A 25,246-nucleotide genomic window follows, 5' to 3' on the forward strand; every position below is an offset into this window, starting at 1 on the left:
GTCAAAGTGCTAGTGCATATCAAAACAATTTGGACATATCTCTCCACACTTAGGTCATAGTTCAATAAAAAAGACGGAGAGGACATTGCTTACCCCTGATGTCTAGTATACCCCGCTATACAACTGTATCGCAGTATATGGCATTTCTGCACACTATACATTACAATGAGCCGCAGGCTCATTCTAATGGATAGGCAGAAGCCATTCATTCCATGCTTTCAGTGCCGCCGCTGACTTTGCCGGCGGCAAAGAAAAGGTAAACACCCGCGATCGGTGCAAGCACCAACCGCGTGTGTTAGCGATGGGTCTTTGCTGCGATAGGCAGAAAAGCCCATCTCTGTATAAATAGGGCTCCCCCGGCTGTGAGCCCTCTTCATACACCCTTCATAGCTCCAAGGCGGATATATCTGCCACAGAGCGTGAAGGGGTTAAACTTCCGGCTGTGGGAGGCTGGGGATGGAGTTATTTACCCAGGTATGTTTAAATCTGTGCTTGCATATGCTATTTAGACCTATTTAGAACAGTATGGAGTTGCCCTAACACACTACAGTATAGGTATAGGTTTTTATTTAAACTTTAATGTCATGTTTACAATAGAATATATGCACTTTATGTTATGGGTTAAGTTGTATATGTAAACTGTGTGCTTTCACCTCCAATCATGTGATCGATTAATTAAAATTCCGGCTGTGGGAGGCTGGGGATGGAGCCATTTACCCAGCTATGTTTAAATCTGTGCTTGCATATGCTATTTAGACCTTGAGAAAGACGTGACGTTTAAGCTGTATACTATGAGTGTTATTTTATATGAAGAATAAACGCATGAGATTTTAAAGCTTACATTGTGTCGTGCTGGATCATTTCCTCACATATACCTACTTCGTGTCACGCTCCGGACCTGTCCATGTGCACCACTAGAGGCTGATAAGGATCCTATTTGGGTGAGAGCTGGGCGTGGAGGCACCTGTTACCTCCGTGATATTTTTCTTGTGTCTGCAATATTCAGCTGTAAGGTGTCTGTAACGAAGCTTTATTGATAATCCTTTGTCCAATTACAGCAAAAAATTGTGAAACTACAATTGTCATTGGGGCAATAAAAATTTTTGTCTGGATCTACAATTATACAGTTTCGACTTGCATACAAATTCAACTTAAGTACAAACCTATGGAACCTATCTTGTACGTAACCTGGGGACTGCCTGTACTGCAATATTACTATATTGCAGTATATAGCAATATTACTGATGATTCCTAATAGTCTGCCATCTGCTGGCTACTAGAGATCATTGCACATGGCAATCCTACAAGTCTCAGTGAGACTGTGTGCTGCCATGGCAACCAATCCCATGTAATGGTAAGTGGGGTGCCGCGGTCAGGTTCGCCCGGAGCACTTAACAGGTTGCCGCGATCGTTGCCAGCACCGACTGTGGCAGTAACCGGCGTGCGTCAGCTGTATTATACAGCCAATATCCGCAGCAAAGAATTACCTTACAGTTTGCAGAAGTACATGCACCCACTGCATCTGTAGCTGAACCGGGGAAAGGGTGATGGAATGAACATATTTTTGGAAAGGTTTGTTCAGTTTTACTACTTATTAAATGACACCTTCCACCAGGATAAAGGATTGTAAACCAAGCACACTAACATGCTGGAATATGCCTTCTCAGTCAGGATCCGCTCTTCTTTTAGCTTCTTTAGCCCTTGCTTTTACAAAGAAAAGTTTTAAAAATTGTGCAAATTAGCCTGAGTGGCTCCAGGCTCAATAGATGTCAGTGGAGCCTGGAGCCCATCAGGCTCATTTGCACATTTTTTTAAAACTTTTTTTCTCATAAAAACAAAGCAGCTCAAAAATGTGCAGATCCTGCCAGAGGGGGCACACACCAGTATGTCAGTGTGCTTGGTTTCCTTCATACTGGTGGTATGTAGCGGTGGCTGCAGAACGGCTGACAGGTCCCCTCTCGCTACTCTGCCTCCAATGAGCGCTGCCATCATCATGGGGTTGTACAACCCTGCTTTAAAACCTCCTGATCATTTCTGCAGGGGTTTCTTTTTATTGATGGAGACTCTCACACACTGAGGATCAGAGCCATTTACTGAAGTAATTTAAAGGACATTTACCACCAGAATGAAGGACTGTATGTAAATGAGCCTGAGGGGCTCCAGGCTCCATTAACACCTATGGGGCCTGGAGCCCCTCACGCTCATTTACATACAGTCCTTCATCCTGGTGGTAGATGTCCTTTAAGGCATGTAATGCTTTCCTTGTAAACCATATATTGCTTAAAGGGGTATACATACATTTTATACTATAGATTTATCAAAAGCGTCTGAGAGAAAACTATTCCAGTTTCTAAACAGCAGTTTATAAAATGAATCTTCGCTATGATTGGCTGCAAAGAGCAAGTAGAACAGTTTTGTTCTCAGACTGTTTTGATAAATCTCCCCTACGATTATCATGGCCTGATGTCATGACAGCAGTGCTAGAAGCTGGAGCAAATGACTATTCAAGGACAGATAATATATATATATATAAGCTTGTGTAGCAATAGTATATATATTAGCTGAATAATTAATGGTTTCTATGCAAATACATTTTAAAATTAATAGTATTTATAATGTCTACATCTATTGTTAGAAATAAACGACACAAATAAACGACACACATGACACAAGGAATAAACATCATGACACAGAATAGTAAGTAAAATAATGTGACATTTTATTATAAATATATATATATTTTTTAATGTAAGTGGTTGTTACCTCCTGTCACTCACAGGGAGTGTACAGCGGCGCTCAGGACAGGAAAAACCCCCTGTGGAGGAAACCTGCAGGGAAACCATGGCCGCTGTACTGCCCTTCCTCTGGGCATACTAAGGGAGGTAACGCTATAACATTTCTGTATGTACCTACCTACAGTGACTGCATGTGGCTACCTACAGTGATGTGCTGAAGGTTATGTGCTGTGAGGTGGTTTCTGGGCCTTACCAATGGACAGATGGCTTCATCCATGTTGCTTTTCTGGTCTTCTTCTCCATGATGGTCTTGCAGTTGTCATCTTACATCCTGGCAGAGGTAGGTATAGATGATATTTAGGGCTTTCTTGCAGACCTCCTGCTTGCATAGCTGAAATTAGATGATGAAGACACAGGGGAAGCCATAGCTGGTAGACTCTGTAATCTTCCCTGGGTGCTGGAACAGCTGGGCGCGGGTAGGTTGTTCATGTTGGTCTTTCTCTTGTCCACGCCCAATGTGTGGGGTCCTCGGCCATTATCTGATGACAGGTGTCCAGGTCTACCCAAGCTTTGAAGCCAATTTTCTTGAACAGCAGGTTGCAATAATGGAGAAAATGTTCGATCTCCAGAAACCAGAATCCTTCCAAGGCCCAGAAGAGGATCTCTGTGCGAATGTCTGCATCTTGCTCCTCAAACTGACTGGCCAGGTAGAGTGCTGGGAAGAAGTAGTTCCTGTAGTGGTGAGTGGGAAGTCTTGCTCTTCTGAAATACTCGCAGGCAGTGGCTAGGTGGTACTTGTCTGAAGAGGTCCTGCCGCTGTCACTGGAAAGGAACTCTGTGATGTATTCATCCTCCAGGAGGCTGAGGAAGGCTGCCATCTCTTCCTGCTGCTGTGCCAGGTCTGTCTTCCTCTTTTTTAGGGCAGGCTCCTGGTGCTCTGGTGGTGAAGTCTCCTGCCTCTTCCTCTTTAGGTCTTTTCTTCTGTCTCCATTTGATGAGGGCGGCAGATCTTCTGTGTATTTATCCTCCAGGTGTGTGAGGAAGGCCACCATCTTCCTCCTCTTGGGGGCAGGCTCCAGGGGATCTGATGGTGAAGTCTCCCCTCTCTTTATCTTCATGTCTTTACTCAACGTGGGCAGTAGAGCTTCTTCTAGATCCGGGTTTTGGCTAAAATGAAACAAATCCAAACTCGCTGGGTGCAGTAACGGGAGCCGGTCTTGTCACTCTGAGAGCTTTCACTGACTGGCACCAACCGACGTTTTTTTCCCTGCATTGAAGTGATGTCCTGCAATCCTATTGGCTGCTGAGTGTGGCACCTGCCACAATAACTGACACAGCAGCAAGTCTTAAAGGGATATCATGCTCCTTTAATATATTGTGTGTGTATATGTATACATATAAGCAGCAATGATTGGGTTACTTTTTGACACTTTACCATAGAAAAAACTGTTTTATAATAACACGGCCAAATAATGGATAAGCTTCATTATTACAAAGATAAACAATGTGCATCGCAACCCCTAGGAGCTTTCATTCCTGGCACGGTTTATATGCAACATTTTAGTAGTTGTCCCTGTACATTGCACTATATAGCTAGAAATGTTCTAGTTGCTAATGCCAACCAATCAAAACTCGGCTTTCAAGTTCCCACAGCAGTTTATAAAATGAAAGCTGAGCTGTGATTGGTTGCCTTGTTTAACTAGAACACTCATTTGATAATTCAATAATCATTTGATAATTCTCCAGCACTTTCAGCATAGACTATGCAGCAGGTCTCATTTATTAAAACTGTAAAATCCTGTGACTCTTGCACCTAGTAAGTAACCAATCAAATCTCAGTTTTTATTCTTCGAGCTGCTGTAGTAAGGTGAAAGCCGTGCTGTGATTGGCTTCTGTGGGCAACAGACAGATTTTCTTTAAGACAGTTTTGATAAATACAGTTTCCCTGTGATATGTCCTATAGATAAGAGGCAGAGCCTCAGCAGTCACTTTATGTATAGACATTGTAAATATTTCATGTTTATTGAGATTTCATCAAATCTGCAGTGAAAACATTTTTAGATTTGGATCCTCCATGAATGTACAACAACAAAACACAACATAGGGAAAGTATATTTGTATACAAGGCTGTAGTTACTTTGTGTCTCCAGATGTATAAGGGTTGTGTGTCACAGAGATTGATGACAGGTGGCGAGAAATGAAAATCATTGTGGTATTAGGGGACTGACTCCTATCCAGCACTACGCCCATAGGAGGCACCATAAAGGTGTATAAGGAAACCATTATACGTCCATACAGATCCCTACACCAAGCAGATCTCAGACTGACCCTTCGTCATACACATAATACAATAGGGAGGATACCAGCAATGGGATAATGTATCGCTGTATCATGGCCTTCATATTCCTCTTCCACTGCATCCTAAATACTAGCATTACACAAGAACAAAAGGAGATGGCTGTGATGTACAGTAATTAGGGAATGGCTGGTAACCTTTGTATGGAAGAGCTAAAAGATATTCAAGATCAACTCATTGGGGGTCCGATTCGCAGTTTCCCGACGTGTTACCTGAATATTTCAGATTTGCGCCGATTCTCCCTGAAGTGCCCCGGGATTTTGGCGCACACGCGATCGTATTGTGGCGCATTGGCGCTGGCATGCACGAGACAGAAATCAGGGGGCGTGGCCGAACGAAAACCCAACGGATTCGGTAAAACCGCCGCATTTAAAACAAAAAATCTGTCGCGGAGCTTGCACTTACCTTCACTCAGCCCGAGCCGGTGAACTTCAGCGCGTTCTGATGCTTTTCAGAGCAGCAGCGCCACCTGGTGGACAGCGGAGGAACTACTTTAATAAATCCCGTCCGGACCCGAATCCAGCGCAGAGAACGCGCCGCTGCATCGCGAATGGACCGGGTAAGTAAATCTGCCCCATTAACTTTACAATAATCTTTCTACTTTATAAGCCTGAAAAGCAAAATAGCTGTGGTGCACAAGGTGTATGGTAGATCCGGAAATATCTATCTATGCCCACCCCTGGTGCCAGCGCAGCTGGTAAACCACCATTATTAGCAGAACAGCAATAACATGAGGAGAAAATGTACTTTGTCCATCAGTTACATTTCCTCAATGTTCATTCAGTACATTGCGCCTTCCATTTCTGGAAGAGGGGGGGCTATACTGAACCTGTGGGCTTTGCCAAGAGTATTTATGTCCAGACTTGAGTCCTCCATGTCACACGTCCACTTCCCGCTATTAATGGAGTTGGCCACTTTACCTCATTTTTTGGAGTGTGTGTGTAAATGTTGGGGGCAGAATATTTGGTAATTTACCAATATACAGCTATTATTCTTTCCTCTTGATATGGAAAGTGAAGCCTCCTGTCTGATACCTCATTAGCCAGACATTCCTGTCAATAAAATCGCTGCAGATGGAGGGTCATGTGATTTCCATCTGTCCATGAGCAATCGCCCTGCCAGGACCTTGATCTTATATTCATAAATACTATAATAGGGTCCTGGCAGGACAAGTCTTCATGTACAGGTAAAGATCCCATGACCGTCCATCTGCAGCCATTTTATGGTCAGGAATTTCTGGCTGAGAAGGTAATAGACAGGAGGCTTCACTTTATATATCAGGAAAGCAGTGCAGAGCTTTAATATGTATATCGGTAAATTACCTCATATCCTGCTCCCAAACTTACACACATTACAAAATATGAGGTAAAGTGGCCAACCCCTTTAATCTTTTTCTGTTCAGCCTTTATAAATTGTATGCAGTTTTTGATAGTGTGCTCCACTCAAGAGCCCCCCAAAACTAGAAGACTTGGGGGGCCCATAGCAGGAGCACTTACGGCACCAATGATAATGTGACCCTTCCCACTCCTATTCTATTTTCATACAGTTTCGGGTAGAGCAGGATGCTTCATTTTAAAGGACACCTGTCATCAGGTCTCTGTCACTAGTCCTGTCACCTCTACCTATTGGAGCAGCTCACATAGATCCATCCCAGCCTTTATCTAGTCAATTCATACATTAATCATTGTAAAATAATATTTTCTTTATTATGTAAATGAGGCTGGTCACATGGTCAGAGGCAGTGATGTCACCCCTGTTACCTCTGACCTCTCCTCCCCCTGCTCATGTCTGTGTGTACTGTATAGTAAAGCATTGCTAGTGTGTGTGCTTTACCTCCTGACATGTGATAGACACAGACATCAGCTACACAAGTACCTGACATGTTCTGCTATATCATGGCTGCCTGGATCTTTCACATACACACACACAGGCTGCAGGAGGCGTGGCCACCAGCAAGCACATGGAGCAGCCATTACACCATTATACAGGCTGTCAGTCATGCACTGGGGGTGTGGCTGTGCCTCCCACTCATGAATAAGCTGGACAGCTTGAATATGCTAATGACTCATTGGACATTTCACAGGTAATTTGCATACAGCTTTAGGACCTCATTGCTTAGGGATACAGGCATGTAGAGGGACAATGAAGGGATAGAGGCAATGCTCTCTAATGGCAGTTTATGAAAATCTATTTAGATTAGGGGGGTTATTTTGCATGACGGGTTCTCTTTAAAGACAACCTTTCACCTGGGTATACCACATTAACCACATTTACCTACCAGCAACCTCAGGTAGGTTATGAAACGTTCTTTCTATAAATCCCTTTTTTATGGAAAATCTCACCCATTGAAACCTACACCGTCCCTCATGACTAAGGTGTGATCAATCCCCAAATTCACCACTGTCACTCCTTTATGGCGAAACCCAACCCTACCAGAAATATTTCATCTAGAAGGATTCACTCTATTGGAGTTGAAAGGGGTAAGGACATTAAAACATCTATGTTTGGAGAGTAGATGCAAGGCGTTTGACCATTTACAAGCAGAATTTCATCTGCCGCATGCATGGTTTTACCAGTACCTACAACTCTATCATGCCTTTGATGCACAGGCAAGGGAGGAACCTATCGAGGTGGACTCCAGTGGGGAGCAAACTCTACCAGAGGACTAATTTCGTATTCATATATGGTATTACTCAATGACTCAGTAAAGGATACACTGCTGAAATGTTGTGCTAAATGGGACAGAGAGGTGAGTCCTATAGGAGATGAGCAGTGGGATATAGCTTTAGAGTATCTATCTTTTCCACTAGCGAAGCTTTAAGGATGTCCCACGTACTCCTTTTGCACAGGGCATACAAATCCCCCCAATTATTGCTTCAGGTAGGTATCATACCTAACTCTGAGTGTCCCAGGTGTGGTACAGAAGCAGCTCATGATGTGGTGCTGTAGGGAACTTGGAGCCTTATGGAAAGCAGTCCTAGAGGTAATACGCACAGCTTACTCCATCGTTATTGATGTAACCCCATTGGCAAGACTCCTAGGAGTGCTCAATGGGCATGATTTCACAGGGCCTCATAATAATGCAATTCGGAGAACTTTGTATCAAGCCATAGCAGCTCATTGGATAAGGCCTAGGCCTCCATACAGGAAGTCATATATAGACTGTGTGAATGCAGCTATACAATTAGAATATGGCACTTATGTAAAGAGGAATAGCATTCCAAAGTTCGAGAAAATATGGGAGAGGTGGATGGATACTCCTGGACTACCATCGGCAGCCCTTCAAAGAATCAGAACATGCCTAGAATATCAATTATCCTTGATGAAATAATACCACAGATGATATGTTCACGGTAGGAGATTAGGGACCAACCAATCCTAGTAGAAGCATGGGGGGGGAGGTTCTTGTATGGTTGTAAGTATACCCATTTGCCTATATCAAAACTCTTTCAAATATGACTCTTCTCCCCCCATTTCACATGAGAGGGGTCGAGTTTAGTGGCTGCAGGGGTAATACCGATTCAGGTTTCATGTATGCAAGAAAAACACATGGACGGCACTGCTTAGGCCCTGAACTGCACTTTAGTTCATGTGATCGATTAATTAAACTTCGGGCTGTGGGAGGCTGGGGATGGAGCCATTTACCCAGGTATGTTTAAATCTGTGCTTGCATATGCTATTTAGACCTTGAGAAAGACATGACGTTTAAGCTGTATACTATGAGTGTTATTTTATATGAAGAATAAACGCATGGGATTTTAAAGCTTACATTGTGTCGTGCTGGATCATTTCCTCACATATACCTACTTCGTGTCACGCTCCGGACCTGTCCATGTGCACCACTAGAGGCTGATAAGGATCCTATTTGGGTGAGAGCTGGGCGTGAAGGCACCTGTTACCTCTGTGATATTTTTCTTGTGTCTGCAATATTCATCTGCAAGGTGTCTGTAATGAAGCTTTATTGATAATCCTTTGTCCAATTACAGCAAAAAATTGTGAAACTACAATTGTCATTGGGGCAATAAAAAATTTTGTCTGGATCTACAATTATACAGTTTCGACTTGCATACAAATTCAACTTAAGTACAAACCTATGGAACCTATCTTGTACGTAACCTGGGGACTGCCTGTACTGCAATATTACTATATTGCAGTATATAGCAATATTACTGATGATTCCTAATAGTCTGCCATCTGCTGGCTACTAGAGATCATTGCACATGGCAATCCTACAAGTCTCAGTGAGACTGTGTGCTGCCATGGCAACCAATCCCATGTAATGGTAAGTGGGGTGCCGCGGTCAGGTTCGCCCGGAGCACTTAACAGGTTGCCGCGATCGTTGCCAGCACCGACCGTGCGTCAGCTGTATTATACAGCCAACATCCGCAGCAAAGAATGACCTTACAGTTTGCAGAAGTACATGCACCCACTGCATCTGTAGCTGAACCGGGGAAAGGGTGATGGAATGAACATATTTTGGGAAAGGTTTGTTCAGTTTTACTACTTATTAAATGACACCTTCCACCAGGATAAAGGATTGTAAACCAGGCACACTAACATGCTGGTATATGCCTTCTCAGTCAGGATCCGCTCTTCTTTTAGCCTCTTTAGCCCTTGCTTTTACAAAGAAAAGTTTTAAAAATTGTGCAAATTAGCCTGAGTGGCTCCAGGCTCAATAGATGTCAGTGGAGCCTGGAGCCCCTCAGGCTCATTTGCACATTTTTAAAAAACTTTTTTTTTTCATAAAAGCAAAGCAGCTCAAAAATGTGCAGATCCTGCCAGAGGGGGCACACGCCAGTATGTCAGTGTGCTTGGTTTCCTTCAGGTAGACGTCCTATAAGACCCTCAAAGCACAGAAGAATAGTGGAGTCCGACGAAAAAAAAAAAAAATTAAAATTAAGTAAACAAATCCTCCCTTCTCCAGGCTCCTCTGCTCTTTCCAGACGCACTGCTCAGGGTCCTGACCCTGGTTCTATGTGCTGGTGTTCAGACCCAGGTCAGTGCAGCGCCCGGAGCAGGAGAGAAGCGAGCGGTGGCTACAGAACGGCTGACAGGTTCCCTCTCACTACTCTGCCTCCAATGAGCGCTGCCATCATCATGGGGTTGTGCAACCCTGCTATAAAACCTCCTGATCATTTCTGCAGGGGTTTCTTTTTATTGATGGAGACTCTCACACACTGAGGATGAGAGCCATTTACTAAAGTAATTTAAAGGACATCTACCACCAGAATGAAGGACTGTATGTAAATGAGCCTGAGGGGCTCCAGGCTCCATTAACACCTATTGAGCCTGGAGCCCCTCACGCTCATTTGCATACAATCCTTTCATCCTGGTGGTAGATGTCCTTTAAGGCATGTAATGCTTTCCTTGCAAACCATATATTGCTTAAAGGGGTATACATACATTTTATACTATAGATTTATAAAAAGCGTCTGAGAGAAAACTATTCCAGTTTCTAAACAGCAGTTTATAAAATGAATCTTCGCTATGATTGGCTGCAAAGAGCAAGAAGAACAGTTTTGTTCTCAGACTGTTTTGATAAATCTTCCCCTACGCTTATCATGGCCTGATGTCATTACAGCAGTGCTAGAAGCTGGAGCAAATGACTATTCAAGGACAGATAATATATATATATATATAAAAGCTTGTGTAGCAATAGTATATATATTAGCTGAATAATTAATGGTTTCTATGCAAATACATTTTAAAATTAATAGTATTTAATGTATATGTATAATGTCTACATCTATCGTAAGAAATAAACGACACAAATAAACGACACACATGACACAAGGAATAAACATCATGACACAGAATAGTAAGTAAAATAATGTGACATTTTATTATAAATATATATATTTTTTTTAATGTAATTGGTTGTTACCTCCTGTCACTCACAGGGAGTGTACAGCGGCGCTCAGGACAGGAAAAACCCCCTGTGGAGGAAACCTGCAGGGAAACCATGGCCGCTGTACTGCCCTTCCTCTGGGCATACTAAGGGAGGTAACGCTATAACATTTCTGTATGGACCTACCTACAGTGACTGCATGTGGCTACCTACAGTGATGTGCTGAATGTTATGTGCTGTGAGGTGGTTTCTGGGCCTTACCAATGGACAGATGGCTTCCTCCATGTTGCTTTTCTGGTCTTCTTCTCCATGATGGTCTTGCAGTTGTCATCTTACATCCTGGCAGAGGTAGGTATAGATGATATTTCGGGCTTCCTTGCAGACCTCCTGCTTACTTAGCTGAAATTAGATGATGAAGACACAGGGGAAGCCATAGCTGGTAGACTCTAATCTTCCCTGGGTGCTGGAACAGCTGGGCGCGGGTAGGTTGGTCATGTTGGTCTTTCTCTTCTCCATGCCCAATGTGTGGGGTCCTCGGCCATTATCTGATGACAGGTGTCCAGGTCTACCCAAGCTTTGAAGCCAATTTTCTTGAACAGCAGGTTGCAATAATGGAGAAAATGTTCGATCTCCAGAAACCAGAATCCTTCCAAGGCCCAGAAGAGGATCTCTGTGCGGATGTCTGAATCTTGCTCCTCAAACTGACTGGCCAGGTAGAGTGCTGGGAAGAAGTAGTTTCTGTAGTGGTGAGTGGGAAGTCTTGCTCTTCTGAAATACTCGCAGGCAGTGGCTAGGTGGTACTTGTCTGAAGAGGTCCTGCCGCTGTCACTGGAAAGGAACTCTGTGATGTATTCATCCTCCAGGAGGCTGAGGAAGGCTGCCATCTCTTCCTGCTGCTGTGCCAGGTCTGTCTTCCTCTTTTTTAGGGCAGGCTCCTGGTGCTCTGGTGGTGAAGTCTCCTGCCTCTTCCTCTTTAGGTCTTTTCTTCTGTCTCCATTTGATGAGGGCGGCAGATCTTCTGTGTATTTATCCTCCAGGTGTGTGAGGAAGGCCGCCATCTTCCTCCTCTTGGGGGCAGGCTCCAGGGGATCTGCTGGTGAAGTCTCCCCTCTCTTTATCTTCATGTCTTTACTCAACGTGGGCAGTAGAGCTTCTTCTAGATCCGGGTTTTGGCTAAAATGAAACAAATCCAAACTCACTGGGAGCAGTAACGGGAGCCGGTCTTGTCACTCTGAGAGCTTTCACTGACTGGCACCAACCGACGTTTTTTTCCCTGCCTTGAAGTGATGTCCTGCAATCCTATTGGCTGCTGAGTGTGGCACCTGCCACAATAACTGACACAGCAGCAAGTCTTAAAGGGATATCATGCTCCTTTAATATATTGTGTGTGTATATGTATACATATAACCAGCAATGATTGGGTTACTTTTTGACACTTTACCATAGAAAAAAACTGTGTTATAATAACACGGCCAAATAATGGATAAGCTTCATTATTACAAAGATAAACAATGTAGGAGCTTTCATTCCTGGCACGGTTTATATGCAACATTTTAGTAGTTGTCCCTGTAAATTGCACTATATAGCTCATTCTTCTCTTCTGATGGGGCAGATACTGGATATACATGATGTACTCACTGGGGCAGATTTATCGAAAGTGTCTGAGAGCATGATTGTTCTAGTTGCTAATGGCAACCAATCAAAACTCGACTTTAAAGTTCCCACAGCAGTTTATAAAAGCGGAGATGTGATTGGTTGCCATGTTTAACTAGAACACTCATTTGATAATTCAATAATCATTTGATAATTCTCCAGCACTTGCAGCATAGACTATGCAGCATTTATTAAAACTGTAAAATCCTGTGACTCTTGCACCTAGTAAGTAACCAATCAAATCTCAGTTTTTATTCTTCAAGCTGCTGTAGTAAGGTGAAAGCCGTGCTGTGATTGGCTTCTGTGGGCAACAGACAGATTTTCTTTAAGACAGTTTTGATAAATACAGTTTCCCTGTGATATGTCTTATAGATAAGAGGCAGAGCCTCAGCAGTAACTTTATGTATAGACTTTGTAAATATTTCATGTTTATTGAGATTTCATTCAATCTGCAGTGAAAACATTTTAAAGCTATATTCACACTGCCGTTGCCCGCCCGTACCGTAGCGGGCAATGGCAGTGCACGGGGAGAGGCGGAGGAGGTGAGCGCAGCTCACCCCCGCCCCTCTCCAAAGCAACCTATGGAGCACGGCGCCGTATTACGGGAAAAGATAGGACAGGTCCTATCTTTTTCCCGGGTACGGAACGGTACGGTGCCGCTCCCGTAGGGTGCCGTGCGCCCATTGCTGCCTATGGGGGACGTATATCGGCCGTATATACGTCGGCCTTATATATATGTCCCCCATACGTTAGTGTGAATGTAGCCTTAGATTTGGATCCTCCATGAATGTCCAACAACAAAATACAACATAGAGAAAGTATATTTGTATACATGGCTGTAGTTACTTTGTGTCTCCAGATGTAGAAGGGTTGTGTGTCACAGAGATTGATGACAGGTGACGAGAATTGAAAATCATTGTGGTATTGGGGGACTGACTCCTATCCAGCACTACGCCCATAGGCGGCACCAAGAAGGTGTATAAGGAAACCATTATACGTCCATACAGATCCCTACACCAAGCAGATCTCAGACTGATCCTTCCTCATACACATAATAGAATAGGGAGGACACCAGCAATGGGATAATGTATCACTGTATCATGGCCTTCATATTCCTCTTCCACTGCATCCTAAATACTAGCATTACACAAGAACAAAAAGGAGATGGTTGTGATGTACAGTAATTAGGGAATGGCTGCTAACCTTTGTATGGAAGAGCTAAAAGATATTCAAGATCAACTCATTGGGGGTCATTTACTAAGGGCCCGATTCGCGGTTTCCCGACGTGTTACCCGAATATTTCAGATTTGCGCCGATTTCTCCCTGAAGTGCCCCAGCCGTGGCCGAACGAAAACCCGATGGATTCGGAAAAAACGCCGCATTTAAAACAAAAAATCTGTCGCGGAGCTTGCACTTACCCTCACTCAGCCCGAGCCGGTGAACTCCAGCACGTTCCGATGCTTTTCAGCGCAGCAGCACCACCTGGTGGACGGCGGAGGAACTACTTTAATAAATCCCGGCCGGACCCGAATCCAGCGCAGAGAACGCGCCGCTGGATCGTAAATGGACCGGGTAAGTAAATCTGCCCCATTAACTTTACAATTATCTTTCTACTTTATAAGCCTGAAAAGCAAAATAGCTGTGGTGCACAAAGTGTATGGTAGACCCGAAAATATCTATCTATGCCCACCCCTGGTGCCAGTGCAGCTGGTAAACCACCATTATTAGCAGAACAGCAATAACATGAGGAGAAAATGTACTTTGTCCATCAGTTACATTTCCTCAATGTTCATTCAGTACATTGCGCCTTCCATTTCTGGAAGAGGGGGGGCTATACTGAACCTGTGGGCTTTGCCAAGAGTATTTATGTCCAGACTTGAGTCCTCCATGTCACACATCCACTTCCCGCTATTAATGGAGTTGGCCACTTTACCTCATTTTTTGGAGTGTGTGTGTAAATGTTGGGGGCAGAATATTTGGTAATTTACCAATGTACAGCTATTATTCTTTCCTCTTGATATGGAAAGTGAAGCCTCCTGTCTGATACCTCATTAGCCAGACATTCCTGTCCATAAAATGACTGCAGATGGAGGGTCATGTGATTTCCATCTGTCCATGAGCAATCGCCCTGCCAGGACCTTGATCTTATATTCATAAATACTATCATAAGGTCCTGGCAGGACGAGTCTTCATGTACAGGTAAAGATCCCATGACCCTCCATCTGCAGCCATTTTATGGTCAGGAATTTCTGTCTGAGAAGGTAATAGACAGGAGGCTTCACTTTATATATCAGGAAAGCAGTGAAGAGCTTTAATATGTATATCAGTAAATTACCTCATATCCTGCTCCCAAACTTACACACATTACAAAATATGAGGTAAAGTGGCCAACCCCTTTAATCTCTTTCTGTTCAGTCTTTATAAATTGTATGCAGTTTTTGATAGTGAGCTCCACTCAAGAGCCCCCCAAAACTAGAAGACTTGGGGGGCCCATAGCAGGAGCACTTACGGCACCAATGATAATGTGACCCTTCCCACTCCAATTCTATTTTCATACAGTTTCGGGTAGAGCAGGATGCTTCATTTTAAAGGACACCTGTCATCAGGTCTCTGTCACTGGTCCTGTCACCTCTACCTGTTGGAGCAGTTCACATAGATCCATCCCAGCCTTTATCTAGTCAATTCATACATTAATCATTGTGAAATCATCTTTTCTTTATTATGTAAATGAGGCTGGTCACATGGTCAGAGGCAGTGATGTCACCCCTGTTACCTCTGACCTCTCCTCCCCCTGCTCATGTCTGTGTGAACTGTATAGTAAAGCATTGCTAGTGTGTGTGCTTTACCTCCTGACATGTGATAGACACAGACATCAGCTACACAAGTACCTGACATGTTCTGCTATATCATGGCTGCCTGGATCTTTCACATACACACACAGGCTGCAGGAGGCGTGGCCACCAGCAAGCACATGGAGCAGCCATTACACCATTATACAGGCTGTCAGTCATGCACTGGGGGTGTGGCTGTGCCTCCCACTCATGAATAAGCTGGACAGCTTGCATATGCTAATGACACATTGGACATTTCACAGGTCATTTGCATACAGCTTTAGGACCTCATTGCTTAGGTTTACAGGCATGTAGAGGGACAATGAAGGGATAGAGGCAATGCTCTCTAATGGCAGTTTATGAAAATCTATTTAGATTAGGGGGGTTATTTTGCATGACGGGTTCTCTTTAAAGACAACCTTTCACCTGGGTATACCACATTAACCACATTTACCTACCAGCAACCTCAGGTAGGTTATGAAACGTTCTTTCTATAAATCCCTTTTTTATGGAAAATCTCACCCATTGAAACCTACACCGTCCCTCATGACTAAGGTGTGATCAATCCCCAAATTCACCACTGACACTCCTTTATGGCGAAACCCAACCCTACCAGAAATATTTCGTCTAGAAGGATTCACTCTATTGGAGTTGAAAGGGGTAAGGACATTAAAACATCTATGTTTGGAGAGTAGATGCAAGGCGTTTGACCATTTACAAGCAGAATTTCATCTGCCGCATGCATGGTTTTACCAGTACCTACAACTCTATCATGCCTTTGATGCACAGGCAAGGGAGGAATCTATTGAGGCGGGCTCCAGTGGGGAGCAAACTCTACCAGAGGACTAATTTCGTATTCATATATGGTATTACTCAATGACTCAGTAAAGGATACACTGCTGAAATGTTGTGCTAAATGGGACAGAGAGGTGAGTCCTATAGGGGATGAGCAGTGGGATATAGCTTTAGAGTATCTATCTTTTCCACTAGCGAAGCTTTAAGGATGTCCCACGTACTCCTTTTGCACAGGGCATACAAATCCCCCCAATTATTGCTTCAGATAGGTATCATACCTAACTCTGAGTGTCCCAGGTGTGGTACAGAAGCAGCTCATGATGTGGTGCTGTAGGGAACTTGGAGCCTTATGGAAAGCAGTCGTAGAGGTAATACGCACAGCTTACTCCATCGTTATTGATGTAACCCCATTGGCAAGACTCCTAGGAGTGCTCAATGGGCATGATTTCACAGGGCCTCATAATAATGCAATTTGGAGAACTTTGTATCAAGCCAGAAAGGCCATAGCAGCTCATTGGATAAGGCCTAGGCCTCCATACAGGAAGGCATATATAGACTGTGTGAATGCAGCTATACGATTAGAATATGGCACTTATGTAAAGAGGAATAGCATTCCAAACTTCGAGAAAATATGGGGGAGGTGGATGGATACTCCTGGACTACCATCGGCAGCCCTTCTTAGAATCAGAACAAGCCTAGAATATCAATTATCCTTGATGAAATAATAAAACAGATGATATGTTCACGGTAGGAGATTAAGGACCAACTGATCCTAGTAGAAGCATGGGGGGGGGGTTCTTGTATGGTTGTAAGTATACCCATTTGCCTATATCAAAACTCTTTCAAATATGACTCTTCTCCCCCCATTTTCACATGAGAGGGGTCGAGTTTAGTGACTGCAGGGGTAATACCGATTCAGGTTTCATATATGCAAGAAAATCACATGGACGGCACTGCTTAGGCCCTGGACTGCAATTAAAAAAAAACACTTTAGTTCAAACTTGGAGTCTGGGGGCTTCAGGGGTTGTGTTCTATTCATAAATAAACATCATAAACATCTTTCTTTAAATTTATTTAAACATGCTTACATACAAGCATTACATAGTGGAGGGAGAACAAAAACAACACCTCACTTGTGTGGGAGCGACGGCTGTTTCTTCCGGCTCCAAACTACAGGCTAGTCATGCAGGTTTGGATTAGTAACAACATCATTACTGTCACAATGCTACAGTTGTAAGCAAATAGGTTTTACAGGAAGTAAAAGAGGCATGATTTTCCTTGTCCCATCCTGGAATATCCCCTATTGGGGCATCAATGGCTATAAGTTTCCTCAAGCCTGCAAGGTGGCCTTTATCGGCAAAGTTTCTGTAAGGAGAACCACTACTTTCTGACCCTACAGTTATACAGTAGTCCCACAAAGACATGTCCAACAAAAATGAATCTCAGACTCAAACAATTATTTACAAAAACCAAAAATATATCATAGAATATAAAAGCCTACACACAGGGCCGGCGTCATCACTGGGCATACCTGGGCAAGTGCCGGGCCCAGAGCTGCTGGGGGGGCCACATAGGGCTGTACATAAGGAATCCATGGGAGGGGGGGCTTGTATAAAATAAACATGAGGGGGCTGTTTGGTATTATAAACTACAGAATATTTTATGGAATCGGAAACTGTTTTAGCTTCTGAATTTTTAATGCTGCCATGTGAGTTCACTGCAAAGGGGCCCACTGAGGCTCTGCTGCCCAGGGGCCTACTAAAACCTGTAGCCACCCTTGTCTTCATAGTATAAACATTCAACCACTATCAGTGGTCACCTATATAAGTTTATCAAAGTATTGCAGATAAAGTGTTCTCTAAATGTTAATGAGCTTAAATGACTTTAGTTGACCTGTGTCACACTGAGCCAAATAGGACAAACACTGCGCCCTGTCCGCTAAAAGTTTATTTTTGTACACTACAATATCCTAATGGAGGCATCAGAATTGCAAAACAGTCTAATTCCACTCAAACTAATGATGAACCAAGTGCTAAAAGCTACTACATAATGGACAGATGCCAAGTGATGGGATACTAACAAGGACGATTGTTTTCATTCATTAAATGTTATGGGACAAAGTTAACATAAAAAAAAAAAAAACTAGTGGAAAGATACTGGCTCCCTGTGTACAAAGTACAGCAGCTTGGTACTGATGAGGATAACTGTACTGTACTCTGTACTCTTGTTTATAGGATGGAATGCTAATCGTTGTATTTCCATAGAATGAAAATTGAAAGGTTAGTATTTATAAATGATTATAAATGAATATTTTTATATTTTATAAATCTTTTCATATCCAAGAAAGTAATGTTAAAATATTATAAAATATTAGATTACTGAGTTAAAGGAAATCTACCACTTGAACCAAACGTACCTTTAGACAGCATTTGTTATGCTGATCCATGAACTGACCTTGGTTTGTACTGTGACAATCAGCATTTTCAGCAAAAATTCAGTTCTAAAATTATGCAAATTTTCCTATGGAACTCCTAATGCCGTCACACAGATGGCTTAGTGCTCTGGTATTATCCTAAATATGCACGCCTCGAGCTGGTGTGTCATAGCAGGGCCTGCCCTCTCTTTCCCCTTTTCCGAGAGCTGGTGATGTCACAAATCCGGGCAAGAGTTTCTGAAAATGTCTTAAAGCCAGGAATGGGACACTGACCTTGGGAGCACAAGAGTCTGCAGGTGCTCTCCAGAGGCCGCTGGTGGCCGCACAGCCCAGGACCATGCCATGGTCTGCAGCTCTGAAAAACTTGTGTTCTGTGCACTGCTCATGTGCTCAAAAGCCGGGAGAAGCTCTGCCCTCTGCTGGAGCAGAGCTTGCACTACAGCTTCAGCCCTGGCCTGCTATGGCCTGCGTATGTGTGAGGACTGAAAAGACCCCTCCCTGCTGTGTTCTACATGGAACCGCTGCCTCTCCTAAAAATATTATTACACTGTGAGGGTAGAACTAACATGCAAGAGCTATAGTTCCGGAGAGGTTGTTGATGTCACCAGCGATTGGGAATGGGGAGAGGGATGGAGGGCGGTGCTATGACATGCATGCTGGAGGCATGCATACCAGAGCACTCAGCCATCTGTGTAATAGAATGAAGAGCGCCAGAGGATAATTTACATATTAGAACCACATTTTTGCAGAAAACGCTTATGTACAGTACAGGTCAAGAAAAGTACCTGGATCAGCCTAACAAATGCTGTCTAAAAGTATGTCTGGATAAAAAAAGGCCCTTGCCAAATGGTAGATTTCCTTTAAAAAGCTTTAGAGAAAAAAATTGTGAACCATCTATTAGCTAGAGAGCAGAATTACCATGTGTATGATTAAGGAAGGACATGGTCATGCGTTACATTGGAAAGTGTAGATGTTTATACTCTATACACCAACAACTAAACAAGATGGTAACTGGATTCTAAAATGGGGATCTCGACATGGAAATCCTCATTTAAGGCTCTCAAATGCTTCGAAGCATTTGTGTGAAACGCGCGTCGGGGTGTATCCTTTGGCTTTCCCCTGATCTGCCCAGCGTCTGTCCACCATGTTTTCGGGTAAGTGTGCAATGGTAATTTGACACTTTTTCAACACTGGACGGTACCTCCAGTGTTGTGCATGGTTTATCCTCACTGCACTATTGCCACTTTTCCCCTATGTATTTGAGTCAAATATTTTGACCACGTTACTGTCATTATCAATTACATTATTTGGACTCTGGGCTAAATAGGGGTAGCCATTGGTCTCCTGTGTTGCCCCTTTTTTCCATCTTGGGCTACTTGTGTCCCCCATACATTGCATTTATATTCTTTTCCCATTTGAGGGTTATATATGTTGAATTGATGTATTTACTTCTAAATAAAGAATATTACTTTTTATACATTAGTGTTTTTTGCCGCTCTGGTTCTTTTGGTACTCTTTTGATTGTAGAAGATTTGGATAATCACGCGACCTCCTAGAGAGGAGAGCCTCCACTCTGCCCTCTTCTTCTTCTGGGTGTCCCGACAAGGTCACTGCCTACAGGACCTGGCGTGATGTCACAAGCATGTAACTGATCACTTCCTACTTCCTACATCACTGCATGGTCCTCATTCTGCAGAGGGGCAGAGAACTAAAAAAGTTAATTACTGGGAGAGGGTATGAAGAGGAGGTTGGGTAGTTTTTTTAGTGTGTGTGTTTCTGCATATAGCAGTACCCAATATGTTCTTTGTGTGTGTGTATAGCAGAGCTACGTGTCTTTCTGTGTATAGCAGTGCCCAGTCAGTGTGTTTGGGTGTGTTTGTGCATGCATAGTAGAATCCAGTGTATGTAGCAGTGCCCAATGTGTATAGCAGTGCACATTGTATGTAGCAGTGCACTGTGTGTTCCTATGGGAGTGTATAGCAGTGCAGAGTATGCTCCTATTTCTGTTCGTAAGTGCATATAGCTTAGCTGTGTGTTTGAATGAATGTATGTATCAGAGCTGTGCATATAAATGTATGCATGTAGCAGAGCTATTTATGTAAAGTATGGATGTAGCAGTTCTATGTGTGTGAATGCATGGGTGTAGAAGAACTGTGTTTACTGTGCTGTTTTGCATCCAAAAGGGATATTTTAATTGTGTAAAATATCTTTTTACTTTAGTAAAAGTTCTAAATCTGGGGCGTTTTTTTATAGTAAGGAGCGTCTTATAGTCCAATAAATACGGTAACTTACGATTATCCTTTATCTTTAGGCTTCACCAGTATGAGCAACCAGCTGTCCCGGGAGTTATGTCTCGTCTCTCAAAACTCCATTTAGTAAATGTTTATTTTCGGCTCTACAGAAAGGGTTAAGAGTAACATATACTAACTATACTATAGCATGTACCCTCTCTCTTTTACTTGGAGCTACTATAGGTCTTCACTTCCTTAAGTTAGCTGACACGTTTGGCACTCTCGTGGCATTCTATCAAGTCAATGAGTGGCTACTGTGCTGCATACAAAATGTAACATGGCGGTGAAGTATAATACCTGTTTTGGTATTATGAATTTTTTGAATATATGGTAAAAACTAGAAGTTCAGGGCTCCTTCTTCTCTAAAATCAGCCAGGGTTTCCTCTTTCTTCAATAGAATACAACATGGAAGAGGAGTCTAAAATGATTCCGATCAGAATAATCTGTTTTTGTGTATTCATGACATCTTCAAACATTTCCTGAGAATTTAAGGAGAAGGAAAGCTACAGAAAATTATTGATAGTTGTTCATTCTTGGATGGGGCTTTCCTAGACCAAATGGTTTATGCATGTTATTTCCAACAAATATACATTTCCATAAACACTCAATGGATATGAATTTCAATGTCTACTTCAGACAAAAAGTTCTGGCACAGACTTGGAAGCACATTGGGCAAGAGCATGAATATTTATACGAGAAACAGTAGCTGTTTCTTTCTGTCTTTGACTAAGAAAAAGAAAAAGGAAAAAGATCATTGACATTCAGATACAATAAAGCTGTTTTGTTATACATACAGCAAAAAGGCATGATTAGATTCATACGGATTAAGTACACATGTAAATGAGGGCAAACAGTGCTATAGCAAGACTACAAGTCAGGCTCTTTGTTTGGAACACAATAATAGCACTTTCTATTATTTATTGGATTGCAGAGAAATGAATATGATAATGATTCCCACTCATGACAATAACCGTAGAGGGATATTTTTTGGAGATCTTTAGGTGGTTGTCCTCATATACTAATGTAAGTTCACATTTCTGGAAATTATGGAAAACCCAGTGGAAGTTGGGGAAGAAGTATAAAAAAAAGCTTCCAGTTCATGTTTCCCCCCTAAGTACTTATGTATTTCAGCACTGCGCCCAACAAAGTTTTCGGGAGGCCTGAAGGAAAGTTGTTAGACCACCAGACCTCACTTGTTCTGTCACTTCCTTTGTCCCAAAGTCCAAAAAAGCTACTTTAATGGTTATCATTTCTATTAGAGACTACATATATGAATGTCTGATACATTAAACCATTATGCTATAAAAAATGAATATAACAAAACTCAATGTTATTAGTCAAAAACAGTTCATAAAAAGTTTGATTTTACTATTCACAAAATGTTATGTTCTTTCTAAACTAGGGTTATGACCAAGGTGACCGCCAGTGGAAACTACTAGTCCCATTATCCCTCAGTTCCCAGTAACCCCTCCTCCCTCTTATGCTCTGTTCCCAGTGATGATGTAACAGACTGTCCTGCTCTTTTGCCATAGTAATGATGTGTAACTGCCATCACCGCACATTACCTGACTGACATGACGTCTCACCACAACACCGGCCATACTGGATGCATTGCAACCAACAGCCAAACAGCCAAACGTAGTGCTGATGACATGATCTGACCAGGCAGGTGCAGGATATGTGATGTGAACATGTGACCAGCGGCCATCTTCTGTCCTGTGTCTGCTCCATGCGGAGAAAATCAATGGACTGATTAAAGGGCCAGTAGCATTTTAATTCTCCATTACAGTGTATGTCAGCAGCATTTTCTGCTAAAGAAAGCATTTTTTTTTAAATAACAACTAATTATGAATTAGTTTATATTTTAAGGACCCATTTGTATATGAATTATTATTATTCCTGGAATACCCCTTTTAATCACATTTGGTGATGAACCCACAAGCCACTAAGCAGTGTCCTATCAGTCATACTCCCACTGAGCTACTCCACCTTTACACATCAGAGCCTTGACTGAGCCACGTACATTATGGAAAGTGGTAATTATTATAAGGTGTTTTTGAAAGAAATCTACCAATTTCCAATCACAATCAACCATAATAAACAAGAAACAGTGTGACTGTGGTAATCTTCTTAATGGCTTCATTCGTTGTAAAATCAACTTTGAAAATAATGCACCTGAGGAGCTCTGGAGGTGTTTCCTTTATTACAAAATAAATGGGAACATTGTAGAAAACAATAGAAGATTTAGGTATTTATCTTACACATGGGTAATTTTTGAATTAGGGTTGGGAGGCAACCTGACAATTTTCAACAATTCTCAATAGACAAAAATTTGGCAGTATCCAAGACAGAGTCATAAAATGGTCATAACCAAGGAGAGCCAGATACTTGTAAGGTTCTATTTACATCACTGCAATTATCCAGAATGGAACCATGGAACATATCTAATCTTAGAGAGACCCCATTGAATTGTGATGACTACCACCACTTGACCTATTGGGGCTAATTTCCATAGTGACATTTCAGGTCTTGTCCTCAGAAAGGAAATTACACAGAAACATTGTGCACAAAGAGGCTTTCTTCCAATTCCCTCTTTTCTTACCATTCAGTTCTGTTTCTAGACAAATGTTGCTTCCCTTTTGACTAATACCTGCATTTTTCTTCAGCCGGGTCCATTTCAATGTTTTTAATATGACATTCCTGTTTATTGCTCATTGTATTCCAAAGACCAACAAACAGATCTTCACAAAACTAACAAGGCAAAAAAAAAAAAATCTACAAGGTCTTTTAAAGAAAAATGGATGCGTTATTTATTAAAAATGTTGCTTTTCCAACCATTCTTTAAGTTTCCTTTCACAGTTTTAGTGAGGTATCTCTCGGCACAGCCTTGAGCAGTTCCTGTAGCTTCACAATAAAAACCCTTCACATAAAGAAAACTTTTATAATATATGGTACAACAATTCCCAGTCAAGTAACTTCAAGATTTTCAAATGTCATGTTGGTATCCTAAGGCTCTTTTCTGCTTATGAATAATGTCTGATTTTACCTTTTAACCTGCCAGTATTGTAGCACAGTGTCTCCACAGTGCCCCCTATAGCTACTACTCTATTTATACATTCCAGTCTTGCTTGCCTTAGAAGCCAGACTCATAAAAATTATTTTATACCATATATTATTTTAATATTTTATTTAGTTAAAATTAAACATTTCACGCAGTAAAATATAAATTTATGTATGAAGCAGTTTTTTTAATATATATATATATACACACACACTCACAAGACTGCTGTTCTTTGGACATAATCCTGCAATATACTGTATTATAAACATTACTAGTAGTGTTAAGTTGACCTGTACCGCTAAGTTCGGGTTCTGACCAAAATTTCCTGCATCTGTCTATTCCCCACTCAGGTGCGCCGGAGTTCACCTTCTTCTTCCTGGTGTATGTAAGTGCATTGGTTGCGACACAATTTGAATATTAAATCCTGCGCTCAGTCCGAATCAGTCCGATGGCCCACCCCCTCGATTTCTCTTGCATGAAAGCCAGCGCAATTGCGCCACAATCCGAATGCGTGGGACACAATCCCATGTAAAATACCTCTCACAGCGGCGCAAATCCCAAAAATTTCTAAAATCTGACAAAAGTGCAATCCGCGGACCCTTAGTAAACAAGCCCCAGAATTTTTAAATTTGGGTTCCACATGAATTTTAATGGGTTTCTCATGACTAATTACCAGTCTTAATTCATTGTTGTTCTATTTATTATGAATTTGCTAATTTTATTCTAAAGTAAATCAAGTCAAGTTTGCTTTATCTCGACTTTCAGGGAACTTGGGAGCTTTAGCAGCAGTATATACAGTAGTATACTAGTCAGTAGTAGTTAGGAAAAAGAAACTAAGTGTACTTACCCTGCTCCGGCACGTGGCCCTAGCATTGTGCCGATACTTCTAGTCTGTGACACCGCTGTAAGGTGGACACTGCTACTGATTAAGGGATTTGGGTTTTCTTGCCATCGTTGACTTGGCTCTTAAGGAGTTTTCCAGAATTCCTGGTAAATTCCTTTAACGCAGTGACCTAGTAAGTTACTACTGTCACCATGCTGTATTGATGTATAGTTCGAGTACTTATGTATATTATTTATAGAATTTTTATTATAAGCACCGTACATGGAAGTACAAATCCATCTAGGTATGTATGTGCAACATCCCCCACCGGGGCCTAGCCTTTTCTTGGGGCCTGGAGACAGCCAGGGCCCAGAATACCGGAGTGGCTGGCAGTTGCGGCCTAGGTACGCTAGTGTCGT

The sequence above is a fragment of the Engystomops pustulosus genome, chromosome 5 (genome assembly GCF_040894005.1).
Source record: "Engystomops pustulosus chromosome 5, aEngPut4.maternal, whole genome shotgun sequence".
Lineage (NCBI taxonomy): Eukaryota > Metazoa > Chordata > Amphibia > Anura > Leptodactylidae > Engystomops > Engystomops pustulosus.